Here is a 21,629-nt window from a genome sequence, read left to right as displayed (position 1 = left end):
CCTACATAATCCCATTAGCGCTCTATCTACCACCCTTCCCTCCACACCCTCTCCCATAGTGTACTTATGCTTGACTTTCTATCCGAAACACTGTATCTTGGCTATCATCAACGTACTCTCTTTCTAGACACATTCAACTCTCCACTACGATTCTTTCCAGGAACTCCACACTTCCCAACCACTCTCGTCGATTGGACCATTTCCCACTCTAGCATTTAAGGTCTCCCCATACAATTACATTGACATTTCTTTCTAAACCCTTATGCACTCATTTAAATCTATCCAAAAGGCCTCCCTTTCTTCCATGCTCTTCTCACTGCCCGGCCCATCTGCACTTACAATGACCCACATTCTCCGTTTCCCCAGTATTCACCTTCATCCACATTATCCTTGAGGATATTAGCACAACAATAAAGGATATTAAAAATTCTGATATTCACGATCCTTCATTATTTAGTATAGTTCTAATGTTATCATTATTAGTACACATTGATGTTATCTTTACAAATATCTTCTAATCTTTTTCTTATTTTTATATTCTAAACTTGTCCCCCCCTTTATTTTATTTTTTATTTTTTTTTTTTTTTTTTATGCTGGTATACAATCTATTTTTCATTATTACTACAAATAGTACCTTATAAACTTTCTTTTATATATATATATATATAATATCTAGATATTATATATATATATATATATAAATATATTCAAAAATTGTACTATATTAGTACAATATTAACGTTATCCTTAATAGTTCCTTACTTAAACTTATCCTTATTACTACATTCTAAAATTTAAAGTTATTAATAGTACCTTCTAAATTTATCATTATTAGTACACATTAATTCTTAACAGTTATAATGTAGTACTTCTCAATGGTTATTATTAGTACTATTCTATATGTGTCCTTATTGAGTATACTTATAATGAGCTTTCAATATTAGTCCACCATTAAAGTTTTTTAATGTAGTAATAATATTTGAAAGTTTATATAATAATATAATAAGGACATAATAATGAATAGTTATATACTATAACAAGTTGAGAAGTTACTATAACTGTTAACTATAATGTGTACTAATAATGACAAGTTTAGAAGGTACTATTAATAACTTTAAATTTTAGAATGTAGTAATAATGATAAGTTTAGAAGGTACTATTAATGATAACGTTAATATGTACTAATATAGACAATTTTTAAATATATATATATATATATATATATATATATATATATAAAGAAAGTTTATAAGGTACTATTTGTAGTAATAATGAAAAATAGATTATACCAGCATAGACAAGTTTAGAATATAAAAATAAGAAAAAGATTAGAAGATATTTGTAAAGATAACATCAATGTGTACTAATAATGATAATTTTAGAATATACTAATAATGAAGGATGTGAATATAGAATTAATAATATCTTTATTGTGTGCTAATATCCTCAAGGATAATGTGGATGAAGGTGAAACTGGGAAAGGAGATGTGGGTCTTTGTAAGTGCATATGGGCCGGGCAGTGAGAAGAGCATGGAAGAAAGGGAGGCCTTTTGGATAGATTTAAATGAGTGCATAGAGGGTTTAGGAAGAAATGTCAATGTAATAGTACTGGGAGACCTTAATGCTAGAGTGGGAAATGGTCCAATCGACGGAGTGGTTGGGAAGTGTGGAGTTCCAGGAAAGAATCGTAGTGGAGAGTTGAATGTGTCTAGAAAGAGAGTTGATGATAGCAAATACAGTGTTTCGGAAGAAAGTCAAGCATAAGTACACATGGGAGAGGGTGGTGGAGGGAAGGGTGGTAGATAGAGCGCTAATGGATTATGTAGTGGTAAATAGGATTATGATAGGAAGAGTTAAGGATGTACATGTGCTAAGGGGAGAGGGTGGGGGAATATCAGATCATTTTTTGGTGGAAGGTAAACTGAGAGTGGAGGATAGATGGAGAAGGAGGAAAGGGACAAAAGGTAGGGAGGTTCTTAGAGTGAACTCCTTGAATGAAAAGGAAAAGGAGAAGGAGTACGAAAAGAAGCTGAAGGAGGAGTGGGAGGGAGTAAAGGATAGAGCAGAGATGGGTGTGGAGGAGGAATGGGGATGGTTCAAGGAGGGAGTCTTAAAGTGTGCAAGGATGGTGTGTGGAACAAGAAGGACAGGGGGAAATAGAAGAAAGGGTAGTGAATGGTGGGATGAGGAAACAAAGAAGGTTGTAGAAGAGAAGAAGCGAGCATTCACAGATTGGTTACAAAAGAGGACAGGGGAGTCATATGAGACGTACAAAGAAAAGAAAAGAGAAGTAAAGCAAAAGGTAAAGGAGGCAAAGAGGAGAGCAGATGTGAAATGGGGTAGGAGTATGACAGAAAATTTTGAAAGTAATAAAAAGATGTTTTGGAAAGAAATTAAGAGAGGAAGAGGAGGCGAATCAAGTAGGGAAGAAAAGGTAAAAGGTACAGATGGAGAGTTGATAATGGAAGAGATGGCAGTGAGGGGAAGATGGGCAGAATATTTTAGGGAGTTGCTGAATGTGAAGGAGGATAGGGAAGGAAAGATAGCTGCAGTGGGAAATACGAAGAAAATGAGAGTGATGAGTGAGGAGAATGGAGGAGAAATAAGGAAGGATTAGGTGAAGGCAGTTGTAAAGATGATGAAAGCAGGTAAGGCACCTGGTCTGGATGGATGTCATGCAGAATGTCTGAAAAAGGGAGGTTCAGTGATGGTGGACTGGTTGGTGAGGTTATTTAATGTTTGCTGGAGAGAGGGTAGAGTACCTGTATAGTTCCTCTTTACAAGGGAAAAGGGGACAAGTGTGAATGTAGTAATTTCAGAGGGATTAGCCTGTTGAGTGTAGTAGGGAAGGCTTATGGGAGAATCTTAATTGAGAGGATTACGAGAGGAACAGAAGGAGTAATTGGTGAGGAACAGTGTGGATTTAGGACGAGTAGAGGTTGTGTAGATCAGATCTTTGTGGTAAGACAGATATGTGAGAAAGCTATAGGAAAGGGGAAGGATGTTTTTTGGGCTTTTATGGATCTGGAAAAGGCTTATGATAGGGTAGACAGAAAGACACTGTGGGAGGTTATGCAGATTTATGGGATAGGAGGAAAGCTTCTAGGAGCTGTCAAGAGTTTTTATGTGAGTAGTAGAGCATGTGTTAGGATTAGAAATGGAGAGAGTGAGTGGTTTGAAGTAAAGGTGGGACTTCGTCAAGGATGCGTTATGTCGCCCTGGCTGTTCAACTTATACATGGATGGGGTGGTGCGAGAGGTGAATGCTAGGGTAGTGAGTCAGGGATTGGAGATGGTTAAAGAAAATGGAGAAAAGTGGGAGGTGAGCCAGCTGTTGTTTGCGGACGACACTGCGCTTGTGGCAGGGTCAGAGGAGGGATTGAATTAGCTGGTGACAGAGTTTGGGAGAGTATGTGATAGAAGAAAGCTAAAGATAAATGTGGGTAAAAGTAAGGTGATGAGATGTACAAAGGGTGAAAGTGGCAGTAGACTGGAAGTGAACATTAAGGGAGAGCGACTGGAGGAAGTGGATAGTTTTAGATACTTGGGTGCAAGTGTAGCAGGAAAAGGTGGAGTGAAGGTGGAGGTAGAATGTAGATTGAGAGAAGCGAGTAAATGCCTTGGTGGTTTAAAGAGTGTAATGAGAAATAGACATTTGGGAATGGATGCGAAGAGGAGACTGTATGAAGGAGTGATTGTGCCAACAGCACTGTATGGGGCAGAAACGTGGAACATAAGAGAAGAAGAGAGGAGTTTGAATGTGTTTGAGATGAGGTGTCTGAGAAGTATGATGGGGGTTACTAGGATAGATAGAGTGAGAAATGAGGAGGTGAGGAGGAGAACAGGGGTGAAAAAGGATTTGGGAGATAGGGTTGATGAAAGAATATTAGGATGGTTTGGACACATGGAAAGAATGAGTGAAGAAAGACTAGTAAAAGAGGTATGGAAGGCAGATGTGGAGGGAGTGAACATGAGGGGATGAGGTGGATGGATGGGGTGAAGGGGGCTTTGGGGAAGAGGGAATGTCTGTTGAGGAAGGAAGGGAGAGGACGGAAGACAGAGGTGAGTGGAGAATGGTTGTATATGGATGATGTTGTGACTGCATGAGGAGGAATGGGCGGGGTGGGTGGGGGGTGGGGTAGTATGTGTGAGTAAATTTTGACGCAGCCCGAAGGGATTTCTCCCCGTCCTCGCCTTATATGCAAAGGGGGACGGAGAGGGGGGGTCGCCGATTAAATGAAGCGGCCTTGCTGTGGATGTACTGTGTCTTGCGACACTGCTTCTGACCCAGGGCGGTGGGCAGGGTGCAGGGATGACCCGTCATCCAGGAGGTGCTCAGATGAGAGGAAGGGTGGGAGGGGTGTGGAGTGTATTTAGGGATGAAATGGGTGGGAGTGTTTTTATGCCTTTCCCTTTTTGGCTACCTCCCTTGGAAGGGGGAAAAAGCCTTGGTATATGTATGTATGTATGTATGTAATAATAAATATAGAATATACCAATAGCGACAAGTTGAAAAAGAAGTTTAAAAGCTACTATTAATGAAGACTAATTTGTAATAATAATGACACGTTTAGAATACACTAATAATGAAAGGCTTATTAATTTTAGAGCATACGTAATATGGTAAAAGAATATGGTAAAAGTGACAAGTTTTTAACGTACTATAAATAATGACTTTAGAATATACTAATAATTACAAGTTTAGAGGGGACTGTTAATTATAAGTTTAGAAGGTACTATTACTGACTTTAATATGTACTAATCATAATAATGTCAGGTTTAGAACATACTAATAAAACAAGATTAGAAGGTACTGATAATTATAAATTTAATGTGTACTAATAATGACAAGATTAGAAGATGCTATTAAAGGTAAACTTTAATGTTTACTAATAATGACGAGTTATGAATATACTAATAATGACATGTACTAGTTTAGAATATAATGATAATGACAAAGATGAATGTACTTATATTGCAAAGTTCAAAATGTACTACTAATGATAAGTTCTAGAAAGTACTATAAATGATAAATAATAATGACAAGTTCAAAATGTACTAGTAATGATAAGTTTAGAACGTTCTATTAATAATAAATTTAATGTGAGCTAATAATGACGTGTTTAGAATATGCAAAAAATGATAAGTTTAGAGTACCAATGAAGACATGTTTAGAATATACTAATATTAACATGTGTAGAATATACCAATAATGAGAAATCTAGAAAGTACTATAATGATAAATAATAATGACAAGTTTAAAGATACTATTAATGATATATCTAATGTGTACTAATAATAAGTTTAGAATATACTAATAATGACAAGTCTAGAATACTCCATTAATGACAGGTTTAGAAGATACTATTAATGATAATTTTAATGTTTACTAATAATGATGATTTTAGATTTTACCAGGACTGACAAGTTTAGAATACCAATTGAAAATGTACTATCAATGATAACTTTAATATGTTCTGATCATTACAAGTTTAGAATATACGATTAATGACAAATCAAGAGCATACTATTAGTTATAACTATAATGGCAAGTGTAGAATGTACTACTAACGACTAGTTTATAAGGTACTATTAATGATAACATTAATGTGTACTATAATAACAATTTTAGTATATACTAATGTATATACTAATGTATATATACTAATTAATATTGGTTGATAAAGATATATACTAATGTATATACTAATGTATATACTAATGTATATATACTAATTAATATTGGTTGATAAAGACAAGTTTCGAACATACTAATTATACCAAATTTTGATGAATCTTTTGATAATAACTTTAATGTGTACCAACAATCACAAGTTTAGAATATACTAATAATGTGTTTAGAATATACTAACGATAATAAGTTTAGAATATAATATTAATAATGACAAGTATAGAATATACTATTTTATAATACACTAATTGTGACACGTTTATGATATACTAATAACGACAGTTTCAGAATATACTATAATAAGTTTACAAGGATAATTTTGATATTTACTAATAACGATATACTAATAACTATATACTAATGATAACTTTATTAGTTTTGAATGTACTAATAATGACAAGTAACTAATGTTAATGATTTTTTAAATGTGTACTTGCACTTGTACTTACTAAATGATAATAACATGTTTCTAAGGTTCTTTTAATGATGAATGTACTAACAATGAGAAATTAAAAATATACTATTAATGATAACATTAGCAATGAAAAGTTTATATTATCCTAATAGTACAACTAATGAGAGGTTTAGAATATACTAAAATGATATTTTTGACGAAATAGTTAAAAAATTCTATTAAAGAACTATTAACTTTTAATTGTTGCATACAAATATTGACAAGTTTAGAAGGTTCTATTAAATAAAATTCTGTACTAATAATGAACATTTAGTATGTACTAATAAGGACACTTTCAGAATATACAAATAATGATAATTTTGGAATGTATTAGACGCTATAATTTTAATGTATACTAAAAATGACAAGCTAATAATACACTAATAATGACAAGTTTAGAATATACTAGTAATGAGAACATGAAAATGTTCAAATAATTAAATGTTTACAAGGTAATGTTATTGATATACTGAGAATGAAAAGTCTAAATTATCCTAATAATGAAAAATTTAGTAACTTTAATGTGTACTTATAATGACTTGTATAGATTAATGACATGTATAGATATATAGACATAAAAGTTTAGATTAATGACATATATAGAAGTTACTATTAAAATAACTTTCATGTGACTAATAATGACGTCTAAAATATACTACAGTATTAGTAACAACTTTAATGTGTGCTATGTTGAGAATATACTAATGATGAGGAGTTTAGTAGGCAATATTTATGATAACTTTAATAAAATCAATATACGAACGAATATAGTAATAATGGCAAGTTATATACTAATAATGACAAATTTACAAGGGACTATTAATGATAAATCTAATGTGTTCTAAAAATGACAAGCTTTGAATATACTAGTACATAGGTTCAGAAGGCATTGTTAATGAGTGCTAATAATGAGAGTTTTAGAAGATACCAATAATGATAACATAAACATTAATTTGTATTATTAATGAAAAGTTTATATATAATAATAATGACAACTTTTTAATAATGAAAGTTTCCTCTCTACTAATTATCATAAGTACTGATTATATTAATAATGAGAAGTTTAGAATACAGTATTGATGATAACTTTAGTGTCTACATGTTTAGAATATACTAATAATGACAAGCTTACAAGGTACCATTAAGGAAAATTTTAATGTGTCCTAATAATGACAAATTTAGAAGGTACTATTAATAGTAACTTTAATGTGTATTGATAATTTAGAATATACCCACAATTATAAGTTTAGAAGGTGCTATCAGATATAACTTTAATTTGAACTAATAAGGACAAGTTTAGAAACTACTAATAATGACAAATTTATACCGTTTTATGAATAGATAATACTAATAATGCCATGATTAGAAGTTACTATAAATGCTGACTTTAATGTGCACTAATAACATGTTTAGAATATACTAATAATGACAAGTTTAGAAGGTACGAACTTCAATGTACTAATAAGGACAAGTTTAGAATATACTAAGAATGGCAGGCTTAGACGAATCTATTAATGGTATATTTAATTTGTACTAATAATCACAAATTTAAAATAAACTATTGATGACAAGGTTAGAATATTTTAAGAACGATATTTTTAATGTGATTTAGAAGAAGATGAAAAGTTAGGAAGGTATTTTTAATGATAACTTTAATGTGTACTAATATTGACAAGTTTAGAATATACTAATAATGACAAATTTAGAATATACTATTAATGATTACTTAAATGTGTACTAATAAGGCAAGTTTATAATATACTAATGATGTCAAATTAAGAAGGAAATATTGATGATAACGTTAATGTGTAGTAATAACGACAAGTTTAGAATATACTAATAATGATGTTTAGAAGGTACTGCTGTTAGTAACTAACAATAGCAAGTGCTATCCGATATAACTATAATTTGAACTAATAAGGACAAGTTTAGAACATACTAATAATGACAAATTTAGACCGTTATATGAATAAATAATACTAATTTTGCCATGTTTAGAAGTTACTATTAATGATGACTAATAATGATGCACTGATAATATGTTTAGAACATACCAATAATGACAAGTTTAGGAGGTACAATCAATTATAACTTTAGACGGATTTAGTAATGAAATATTTAATTTGTACTAATAATCACAAATTTAAAATACACTCTTGATGACACGTTAGAATATTTTAAGAACGATAATTTTAATGCGTTCTAATAAGAAAAGGTTTATAATAACCAAATAATGAAAAGTTAAATGATACTAATAATGAAAAGTTTAGAAGGTATTTTTAATGATAACTTTAATGTGTACTAATAATGACAAGTTTAGAATATACAGATAATAACAAATTTAGAATATACTAGTGATGATTACTTTAATGTGTGTATATTCTTAAATTTTCATTATTGGTGCACATTAAAATCATTATTAATAGTAACTAATAAATTTGTCATTACACATTTTTGTTATAATCAATAATATTTTATAAACTTGTCATTATTATCATTTCATTATTATTAAACTTGTCATTATTAATACTCATTCAAGGTATCATCAATAGTATCTTCTAAACTTGACTCATTAAAAATATCATTAATAGTACTTTCTAAAGTTTTCATAATTAGTATATTCTGAACTTGTCGTCATTAGTAAATTTTGTCATCATTAGTATATTTTAAACTTGTCATTGTTAGAAGGCTCAAAACTTGTCATTATTAGTATATTCTAAGTTTTCATCATTATCATATTCTAAAATTGTCATTATTTGAATAATCACTTATCATTATTATATCTATCATTAATTTATCATTATTAATGTGTTCTAAACTCGTTTTTATACACATTAGAGTTATCATTAATTGTACCTATAAACTTGCCATCGTTATATGCTAAGTTTGCCACTATTTGTATTTTCTGAAATTATCATTATTAGTATGTTCTAAATTTGTCATTAGTAGTACACATGAAGGTTATCGTTATTAGTTCCTTCTAAACAAGTTATTATAACAATACTCTAAACATGTCTTTATTAGTATAATCTACACTTAATCTCCATTAGAACACATTGAAGTTATTATTAATAGTACCTTCTAAAAATGTCATTGTTATTATATAAAAGAAATATTAGTGCATTCTAAACTAATTATTTGTACACATTAAGGTTATCATTACATAGTACTTTCTAAATTTGCCATTTTACTCTTTTCATTATTAGAACGCTTTAAAGTTATCATTAATAGTTCCTTCTAAACTTCTCACTATTGGTATATTCTAAACTTGTCATAAATATTACACATTTAAGTTATTATTAATAGTACCTTCTAAACTTGTCAAACTTTGCATTATTAGTACATACTAACGTTATGACAAATAGTGCCTTTTCAACTTGTAATTATTATTTCACTATTAGTACACATTAATGTTATTATTAATTGTACCTACTTAACTTTATATTATTATATATATTAGTATATTTTAAACTTATTATTGGTTTATTCTAAATCTGCCATTATTAGTATATTATAAACTTGTAAACATGTCAAACTTTGCATTATTAGAACATACTAACGTTATGACAAATAGTGCCTTTTCAGCTTGTAATTATTATTATTTCTCTATTTGTACACATTAATGTTATCATTAATTGTACCTACTTAACTTTATTTTATATATATATATATATATATATATACATATATATATATATATATATATATATATATATTAGTATATTCTAAACTTGTTATTAGTACACATTAATGTTATCTTTAAAAGTACTTTCTAAACTTCTCATCATTAGTACCTTCTAAACCTGTCATTATTAGTACACATTAGATTGATAACCTTCTAAACTTGTCATTATTAGTACACATTAGATTATCAATAGTACCTTCTAAACTTGTCAGTATTAGAACACATTAAAATTATCATTAATAGTACCTTCAAATTTTTACATTTTTAGTACATTCTAAACTTGTCATTACTAGTAGATATTCAAGATATCATTAATAGTACCTTCTAAACTTATCATTATTAGTACCTTTTAAATTTGCTGTTTATAGTACACATTAAAGATTTCATTAATTGTACCTTATAGCATGCCATTATTAGTACATATTAAAGTTATCATTAATATACCTTCTAAACGTGTCATTATTATACATTTTAAGATATCATTTATAGTATCTTCTAAATTTACAATTATTAGTATATTCTAAACTTATTATAAGTAAACATTAAAGTTATTAGTTGTAGCTTCTAAACTTGATATTATTAGCACAATCTAATTGTACCTTATAGCATGCCATTATTAGTACATATTAAAGTTATCATTAATACCTTCTAAACGTGTCATTATTATACATTTTAAGATATCATTTATAGTATCTTCTAAATTTACAATTATTAGTATATTCTAAACTTATTATAAGTAAACATTAAAGTTATTAGTTGTAGCTTCTAAACTTGATATTATTAGCACAATCTAAACTTGTAATTATTAGTACAAATTAGATCTATCATTAATAGTACCTTGTAAACTTGTAATGATAAATTTACAAGGTACAAATAATTATAAACTTTTATGTGCACCAAAAAAGATAACTTTAGAAGGTTATAGTAATGACAAGTTTAGAATCTGTAATTATTGAAATCTTTAATATGTAGTAATAATGAAAAGTTTAGAATATACTATTAATGAGAGTTTTAGAAGGAACTATTATTGATAACTTTAAAATGTACTAATTATGACAAGTTTAAAAGCTTTTAATATTTGCAAGTTTAGAAGGTACTTTTAATGATACATTTAATGTGTACTAATAATGACAAGCTTGGAAGGTACTATTAATGATAATTTGAATAATAACAAGTTTAGAAGGTATTATTAATGATAACATTAATTTGCACTAATAATGAAAAGTTTAGTAAATAATGATGATTTTAATTTGTACCTAAAATGAGTACTTTAGATACAGGTACATCCAATAATGACAAATTTGGAAAATACCAATAATGACAAGTTTAAATTATAATGAAATTAAGATGGTTTGAAGGTACTATTAATGATAACATATATGTGTACTATTAAGGGCAAGATAAGTATTAAGATGATAATGGCAAATGATGACAAATTTAGATATACTAATAGAAAGTTAAGAAACTACTATTAATTATAATTTCAAATCTGTTAATAATTACAAGTTTGAAAGGTACATTGAAATAAAATAATGTGTACTAATTTTGAAAAGTTGAAAAGATAATAATGGCAAGTTTAGAAGAAAATTTTAGAAGATGATAACTGTAATGTACACTAATAATAAAATTTAGAATATATTGATAATGACAATTTTAGAAGATACTATTAATGTTTAAAATAATGTGCTAATATGTGCTAATGTGGTAATAATGACAAGTTTAGAATACACTAATAATAGCATTTTTGTAATGTACAGATGATAAGTTCAGAAGGTACCTTAATGACAACTTTTATAAGGTACCGTTAACGATAACTTTAATGTGTACTAATATAAACAAGGTACAATATATTAATAAGGGTAAGTTTAGAGGGTACTATAATTGATAACGTTAATTTGTACTAATAATGACAAACTTAGTTTAATAACGACAAGCTAATAATGACAAGTTTAGAAGGTACTATTAATGGTAACTTTAATGTCTATTAATAGTGATAAGTTTAATATATACTATCAATTAGAAGGGTCTACTAATTATAATTTTTTTTGTACTAATAATGACAAGTTTAGCATGTAAGTACTTTACTGTGTATTAATAAAGAAAACTTTAAGGTGTACTAATAATTACAAGTTTATAAGTACAAGCATTGAAGTTGTCATTAATAGTGGTTTCTTAAGTTTTTATTAGTATATTCTAAATCTGTCATCATTTGCCATTATCATTTTAATACTTATATTATCATTAATATTTAACATAAATTATCATTAATAGTACCTTCTAAACATCTCATTTTTAGTATAATCTAAACTTCTAATTATTGGTATTTTCTAAATTTGTCGTTATTGCATTACATTAAAGTTTACAGTAGCAGTACTTTCTGAACTTGTCATTATTACTATATTGTAAACTTGTCATTATTTAAAGTTATCATTAATAGTACCTTATAAACTTGTCATTAAAGTTATCGTTAATAGTATCTTTCTAAATTTGTACACATTTAATTGATTAATTGTTAATAGTATCCTGTCATTTTTTGTAAATTCTAAACTTGTTGTTATTAGTACATGCTAAATATATAATTAAAAGCTTACCTTAAATAGTACAGGTTAAAGTTATCATTAATAGTATATAATAAATTTCATTATTAGTACTAATAATGACAGTTATCATTAATATTATCTTCTAATCTTTGTTATTAACAGTATGCTATACAACTGTCATTATTAGTATACATTAAAGTTATCATTAATAGTACCTTCTAAACTTCTCCCTATAAGTATATGAGTACATTATGAGTACATATTAAAGTTATCGGTAATAGTACTTTCTAAACTTGTAATTATCTTTTATATTCTAAGCTTGTCACTATTGGTACACTTTAAATTTATCAATAATAGTACCATATACACTTTTTATTATTAGAATATTCTAAAATTTCATTATTAGTATATTCTAACCTTGTCATTATTAGTGCATATTAAAGTTATCATTAGGAGTATTTTGTATACTTGTCATTATTAGTATGTTCTAAACTTGTCATTATAAATATATTCTTAACGTATCACTATTACTATACATTAAACTTATAATTAATAGTACTTTCTAATCTTGTGAGGCACCGTCCTACCCTCCCGATAGGGGGGAGTGTGTGACGTTAAACCATATCACAAACATAATAGTATATTCTCAACTTTCATAATTAGTACACGTTAATGTTATCATTAAAAGTAGCTTCTATACTTGTATATTCTAAAGTTGTCACTCGTAGTACATATTTAAGTTATTATTAAAAGAATCTTTTGAACTTGTCATTATTGGTATATCCTAAACTTGTCATTAATAGTACTCCTTAAAATTGTGATATTAGTCTGTGATTATTAGTACACATTAAAGTTTTTATTAGTAGTACCTAAAAAGTGTCATTAATCGTATATTCTAAACTTGTCATTATTAGAACATATTAAAGTTATCATTGATAATTCCTTTTCAACTTGTCATTATTAGTATAATTCAAACATTAATTAGCAATCATTATTTGTGTATTCTAAACCTGTTACTGTTAGTATATTATAAACTTGTCATTATTCAAAAACTCTAAGCTTTTCATTATTAGTACACATTAAAGTTTTAATCAATGGTATATTCTAAATATGACATTATGACACATTAAACTTTTCATTCTTAGTATATTCTAAACTTTCTTTAATAGTACATGTTAAAGATATTGCTAAGAGAATCTAATCTTATTAAAGTTATCATTACTAGTATTTTTCATTATTATTACTCATTAAAGTAATTATTAGTACACATTAAAGATTTTACTAATAGTATCTGCTAAACGCTATATGTTTTTTTCTAAACCTCCCATTTTTATTATAAATTGTCAAAATTCTAAACTTTTCATCATCATTTCACATAAAATTTATCTAAACTTGTCATTATTAGTATATTTTAAACTCATCAATAGTATATACTAAACTTATCACTATTAATAGACATCAAAGTTATCATTAATAGTACCTCCTAAACTTGTCATTATTAGTATATTCTAAGCTTGTCGTAATTAGTACAAATGAACGTTATCAGTTATAGTACCTGCTAAACTTACCCTTATTAGTATATTGTACCTTTTTTATATTAGTACACATTAAACTTATCATTAATAGTACCTTCTAAAAGTTGTCATTAAGGTACCTTCTGAACTTATCTTTAACTGTTTGTTACAAAAATGCTATTTTAGTGTATTCTAAAATCGTCGGTATTATTTTATTAAACTTGTCATTATCAGTATATTTTAAACTTATCTTCTAAAGTTTTCTTAACTTTTTATTAGTATATTCTAAACTTGTCATCATTTGCCATTTGCCATATAAGTTATCATTAATACTACCTTCTAAACATCTCATTTTTAGTATAATTTAAACTTCTCATTGTTGGTGTTTTCTAAATTTGTAATTATTTGTAATTACTGAACTTGTCATTATTACTGTATTTTAAACTTGTACATTAATAGTACCTTATAAACTTGTTTTTGTAACTACACATTAAAGTTATCAGTAATAGTATCTTTCTAAATTTGCCATTTTGGTAGACATTCAATTTATTATCAATAGTACCCTCTACACCTGTTATTGTTAATACATATCTAAATTATCATTAAAAGCATCAAAATTATCATCAACAGTACCTTGTCGTTATTAGTATATCCCAAACAAGACATGGAAGTTTTCATTTATAGTACATTTTACTTTGTCATTATTAGTATGTTCTAAACTTGTCATTATTTGTACAAATTAAAGTTATATTATATAGTACCTTCTAAAGTTGTCATTATTAGTAATTTCTAAACTTGTCATGATTAATAAACTTGTACACAGTGAAGTTATCATTGTACACAGTGAAGTTATATTACCGTCTAAGCTTATCATTAGTATTCTAAACATGTCATTATTCTAAATTTGTCATTCTTAGTATATTCTAAACTCGCTATTATTAGTACACATTAAATTTATCATTAATAATACCTTATAACTTTGTAATTATTACTAAACTTGCCATTATTCTACACCTGACATTGTTAGCATATTCTAAATTTGTCATTATTAGTATATTCTACACTTGTCATTATTACTACACATTAAAGTTATCATTAACAATATTCTTTAAAGTTGTCATTGTTCTTATATTCGAAACATATCAGTATTAGTATGTACTAAACATATCTTCTTTGGTATTCCAAACTTGTCATTATTAGTACACATTAGAGTTATCATTGTTAGGACCTTGTATTATCACTATTAGTATATTCTAAGCTTGGCAATACTAATATATTCCAAAGTTTATCATTATTCTAAACTTGTCATTGTTGGTATATTCTAAATTTGTGTTAAAGTTATCATTAGTAGTGTTTTCTAAACATGACATTCTTAGTTTATTCAAAACTAATCATTATTAGTTATCATTAATAGCAACTTCTAATTTTGGTATTATTAGTATTTTCTAAACTAATATGTGCTAAACTTGTGATTATTAGCACATATTAAAGTTATCATTAATAGTGCCATTATTAGTATATTTCAAACATTAATTATTAGAAGACATTAAAGTTGTTATTTATAGTACATCCTAAATTTGTCATTAGTACGTTCTGGTCATTATTAGTACAATTAAAGTTATCATATATAGTATCTTCTAAAGTTGTCATTATTTGTAATTTTTAAACTTAATATGTTCGAAACTTGTATTTACTAATACATATCAAAGTTATCATTAATAGAACCTTTTAAATTTATCATTATTAGTATATTCCACAATTGTCATTATTTCTACACATTAAAGTTATCTTGAAGAGTATCTTCTAAACTTGACAATCTTAGTATATTCTAAACTTTTAATTCTAAATATATTCTAATTTTGTCATTATTAAGACACCTTAAAGTTATAGTTAATATGAATTTGTTAAGTACTATTAATGATAACTCTAATATGTACTCATAATCACAAGCTTAGAAGGTATTATTAATGATAACTTTGATAAGGACTAATAATAGCAATTGTAGAGGATACTGATAATAACAAATTTTAGAAAATATTATGAAAGTTGAGAATGTGTAATGACAAAGTTAGGATATACGAATAATGACAACTTTGGAAAGTGCTACTAATCATGTATATTAATACTAACAAGTTTAGAATATAATGATAATGGCAAGTTTAGAATAATGACAAATTTAGAATACACTAATATTGCCATGTTTAGAATATATTTAATAAGCAAATAATGAAAAGTTTAGAACATGCCAATGAAGATATATTTAGAATATTCTAATGGTTAGATTATACGAATAGAAAGTGCTATTAGTGATAACTTTAATGTATACTAATAATGATAATTATAGAGCATACTAATAATGATCAGATTATGGATACTATTAATGATAACTTTAATGTGTACTATTAATGACAAGTTTGGAATATAGAAGTAATGACAAGTTTACAATTGTAATTTTAATGTGTTCTAATGTGTTTAAATAAAAAAGTTAGGAAGATGCCTTTAATGATAGTTTTAACATGTACTAATAAAAAAGTTTAAAGGGTATTTTTGATACGGCAAGTTTACAATATACTAAAGATGTCATGTTAAGAAGGTAATATTGATAATAACGTTAACGTGTACTAATAATGACAAGTTTAGAATATACTAATAATGATGTTTAGAAAGTACTCTTAATGTGTACTATTAATACTAGAATATACAAGTAATGACAAGTTTAGAAGATACTACTAATAATAAATTGGTAACTCTAATGTGTAATGATAAGTTTGAAATGTACTGATAATGACAAGTTTTTAATATACAAATAAAGAGAAGATTAGAATGTACAGATGATGATAACTTTAACGTGTACATATAAAGAAAAGTTTAGAAAATACCAGTAATGTCAATTTTATAATATTCTAATAGTGAGAGAATCACAATAAAGAGGTTTAGAAGGTACTAATAATGGAAAGGTACTAATAATGGAAAGATTAGAATATACCAATAATTACAAGTTTAAAGAGTACTGTTCAGGAAAACTTTAATTTGTACAAGTTTAATGTGTACTAATAATCTGAAGTTTGCAATATACTAATAAAAAGAGGTTTAGAAGGTACAGGTATGTGTACTAATAATGGAAAGATTAGAATATACAATGCACTCTAACTAATAAATCTAATGTGTACTAATACTAAAAAGTTTAGAATATGGTAATGATAAGTTTAGAATGTATTTGTCATTTTTTGCATATTACAAACTTGTTATTGTTAATACATATTTAAGTTATCATTAAAAGCTTCTCTTTATTAGTACACGTTAAAGTTATCATTAAAAGTATATTATAAATGTCATTATTAGTGCACATTAAAGATATCATCAATATTTTCTAGTGATGTCAATATTCATATATTCCAAGCTTGTTATTAGTACACATTAAAATGATCATTAACATGTACCTTATCATTATTAGTATATCCCAAACATTAATCATTAGAAGACGTCATCATTCTAAATTTGTCATTCTTAGTATATTCTAAACTCGCTATTATTAGTACACATTAAATTTATCATTAATAATACCTTCTAACTTTGTAAATATTAGTGTAATCTAAACTTGCCATTACAAGTATATACCTAACATTATTAGCACATTCTAAATTTGTCATTATTAGTATATTCTACACTTGTCATTATTAGTACTTGTCAATATTTGTATGTTCTAAACCCTAATCATTAGTACAAATTAAAGTTATCATTAACAATATTTTCAAAAGTTGCCATTGTTCTTATATTCGAAACATATCAGGATAACTTTAATTTGTAACTAATAAATTTAATGTGTACTAATAATAAAAAGTTTAGAATATGGTAATGATAACAAGTTTAGTATGTACTATTAAGATCTTTTATGACAAGTTTAGTATATAGAAATAATGAGAAGCTTAGAAGGTACGTACTATCATTGACAAGTTTAGAATGTACTTATAATGAAAAGTTTGGAAAATATTTTTAACGTTAATGTTATACTAATAAATACAAACAAATACAAAAACTACAAAATACAAAAATACAAAAATATAAAAATACAAACATACAAAAAATACAAAACAAATAGAAATAGAAATGCAAATAAAATAAGAAAATATAAGCTATTAATGTGTTCTGAAAATGAAAAGTTTAGAATATACTAATAAGTTTAGAATAAGCTAATAATGAAAATTTTAAAATGTACTTTTAATAACTTTAATGTGTACTAGTAATGTGTACTAGACAGGTTAAAGGTACTTTTAATAGTATCTTTAAACTGAACTAATAATTACATATTTAGAGTATACTAATATTCAGTTTAGGATATACAAATAAACGCCGGGTAGGTACTATTAATGATAACTTTAATGTGTACCAATAATGAGATGTTTAGAATATACTAAAAATGACAATTTTATACGGAACTATTTATGATAACCTTAAAGTTTAGTAATAATGACAAGTTTAGAATATACTAATAATGAAAGTTTAGAAAGTACTATTAATGATAACTGAAGAGTTTATAATATACAAATAATAAAAAGTTTAAATAGAAAATAATGACAAGTTTAGAAGAAACTAATATTGACATGTTTAAAATATAGCAATAGTGATATGTTTAAAAGATCCTATTAAATGATAACTTTAATGTGTGCTAATAATGGCACGTAATAATAAGAAGTTTAGAAGTTACTATTAATGAAAATTTATAATATACTAGTTAAGACAAGTTTAGAATATACTAATAATAACAAGTTGAGAAGTTACTATAATTGTTAACTATTATATGTACTAATAATGACAAGTTTAGAATTTAGGATATACTAATAATGATAAGATTAGAAGGTACTCTTAATGATAAATTTAATGTGTACTAATAATGGCAAATTTGGAATATACACTATTAATGATAAGTTGACTAATAATGACGAGTTTTGAATATACTAATAATGATGTGTTTAGAATATACTAGTTTAAATTATAATAATAATGACAAGGTATGATAACTTTAATATGTACTAATAATCACAGGTTTACAATATACTTACAATGACATTTAGAATATACAAAGATTGACAAGTTTAGAAGATACTGTTAAAGGTAACTTTGTTTAGAAATAATGACAAGTGTGGAATATGATGATAACTTTATTTTGTACTAATAATGACAAGTGTGGAATATAATAATAACGATAATGATAACTTTATTTTGTACTAATAATGACAAGTTAAGCATATAAGTTTACTAACTTTAATGAGAAATTTAGAATGCGGTAATAATCGGTAATTCTAATACCTTTACTTTGTTGTAATAATGACAAGATTAGAATATAATGGTAATAATAACTTTAATGTATATTGATAATGACAAGATTAGAAGATTCTCTTAGCAATATCTTTAACGATTTTTTTTTCAGGCAAATATGCACCGTGGGGTCAATTTGACCCCAACCTATTTTTTAAAGTATTTTAGCATATTAAAGGCAAATAAAACATTTCTAGTGTTAATATATATATTTAATACCCGGAATATAAAGAGAAACATCACTTCTTGATACCATAAAGGCAAAACAAATAATATATAATGAACCAATGTACAAATATACGTGCTTCAAATTAAACTCTATAGATAGTAAAAGGAAATATATCCTCAAATATCACACCAAAATAAAGTTGGAACTAGTGAACAGGAATGAACAATATATATTCAACATCCGGAATATAAAGAAAAAAATCACAAGCTTCTTGATACCATAAAAGCAAAACAAATAATATGTTATGAACCAATGTACAAATATATGCGCTTGAAGATAGTGAAAGAAAATGTTTCCTCTAATATCACATCGAAATAAAGTTAGAACTAGTGAACCGGAAAAAACTAATATTTTATGACACCTCATTAGCACACATGTTACAGGAAATGACCATTTTGTACTCGTCTTCTTATCATCAGCTCTTGGGCATAATTCACATCTCGGACGCTTTCTATTCTGGCTAGATGTTGCTTTCTGATTCTGTGAGAAGCATGAAGACGTGGCCGAAGATTTCTTTTCTCTATAACTTCGACTCAATGCAATACCAAGGTCGGACCTTCTCCTGTGGCTTTGATTTTTATGATAGTTAGGAAATACACCACAGTACAAAATATAAGCGTTGTAACAAGTCAAATCAATAATATTACACCAAACAGGGACATGCCACCTTTTGCTCGTATATTTCACACTACATGTACCGTCTCTCTCATCTACACAATCAACACCTCCCTTGGTTGCATTGTAGTAGAGGATAGTTTCTGGTTTTCTCTTGTTGGATTCATCCAATTTGTTTGATGTATACTGACTTGATAGGAGTACAATATTCTTGTTCTTTTTTGCTTTGTAAGAAACTATCTGTATTCCATCTTCTGAATATGCAAAAACACTTCCGTGCATTTTTTTCTGTTTTACTTCACGTATTTCTTTATGAACTTCTCTTCTGTGGTTGCAAATAGTTCCAACTCACGACATTTGCTTCTGTGCAAGTTCGCGTGCCAACTTCAGGGTGGTAGAAAAGTTGTCACAACGTCACATTTCTCCCAGAACTCTACAAGTGACGGATAAGAGAGAGTACCACATGCATTCCTAATTCTTCAGTTCTCGAAGGATGAGATGAAAGGGGCATTACAAAAGAGAGGAATGTCTGTTGAGGGAGGACGGGAGAGGACAGAAGATAAGGATGAATGGAGAAGGGTTGTATATGGATGATGTTGTGATGCATGAGGGTTAGTGGGTGGGGGATGGGTGGGTGAGAAAGTATGTATGAGAAAAAAAAAATTGACGCAGCCCGAAGGGATTTCTCCCCGTCTTCTCCTTTTCTGCATATGGGGACGAAGAGGGATGTGCTGTGTCTTGCGACACTACTTCTGACCCAGTGCAGTGGACAGGATGCAGGGATGACCAGTCATCCTGGAGGTGCCAAGATATGAGGGAGGAAGGAGGGTGGAGGGGAGTGGAATATGTAGGGAATGGAAAGGGTGGGAGTGGTTTCTATGCCTTTTTTCTTTTTGGCTACCCCCCGTATGTATGTATGTATGTATGTATGTATGTATGTATGTATGTATGTATGTATGTATGTATGTATGTATGTATGTATGTATGTATGTATGTATGTATGTATGTATGTATGTATGTATGTATGTATGTATGTATGTATGTATGTATGTATGTATGTATGTATGTATGTATGTATGTATGTATGTATGTGTGTATGTATGTATGTATGTATGTATGTATGTATGTATGAATATATGTATTTATGTATGTATGTATGTATGTATGTATGTATGTATGTATGTATGTATGTATGTATGTATGTATGTATGTATGTATGTATGTATGTATGTATGTATGTATGTATGTATGTATGTATGTATGTATTGTAGGTATGTATTGTAGGTATGTATTGTATGTATGTATTGTTTTGTATGTATGTAATCAAACTTGTCATCATTCATAGCATCTTGTAAGCTTGTCTCTATTTGTATATTCTAAAGTTCTTCTAAACTTGTTATTTTTAGTATATTGTACACTTGTCATAATTTGTATATTCTAAACTTGTTATGTTTAGTATATTCCGAATTATTAGTGTATTCTAAACACTTCATTATTAGTATATTCACAATATTCCATTTGTCATTACTTGTATAGTCTAAATTTCTCATTATTAGTATATTCTAACTACACATTACAGTTACCA

Source organism: Oratosquilla oratoria, chromosome 25, assembly GCF_046742065.1.
Source record: "Oratosquilla oratoria isolate Oo_2021 chromosome 25, ASM4674206v1, whole genome shotgun sequence".
In the NCBI taxonomy this organism is placed as follows: domain Eukaryota; kingdom Metazoa; phylum Arthropoda; class Malacostraca; order Stomatopoda; family Squillidae; genus Oratosquilla; species Oratosquilla oratoria.
The sequence above is the reverse complement of the archived record's forward strand: the minus strand, read 5'-3'. Positions refer to the sequence as shown.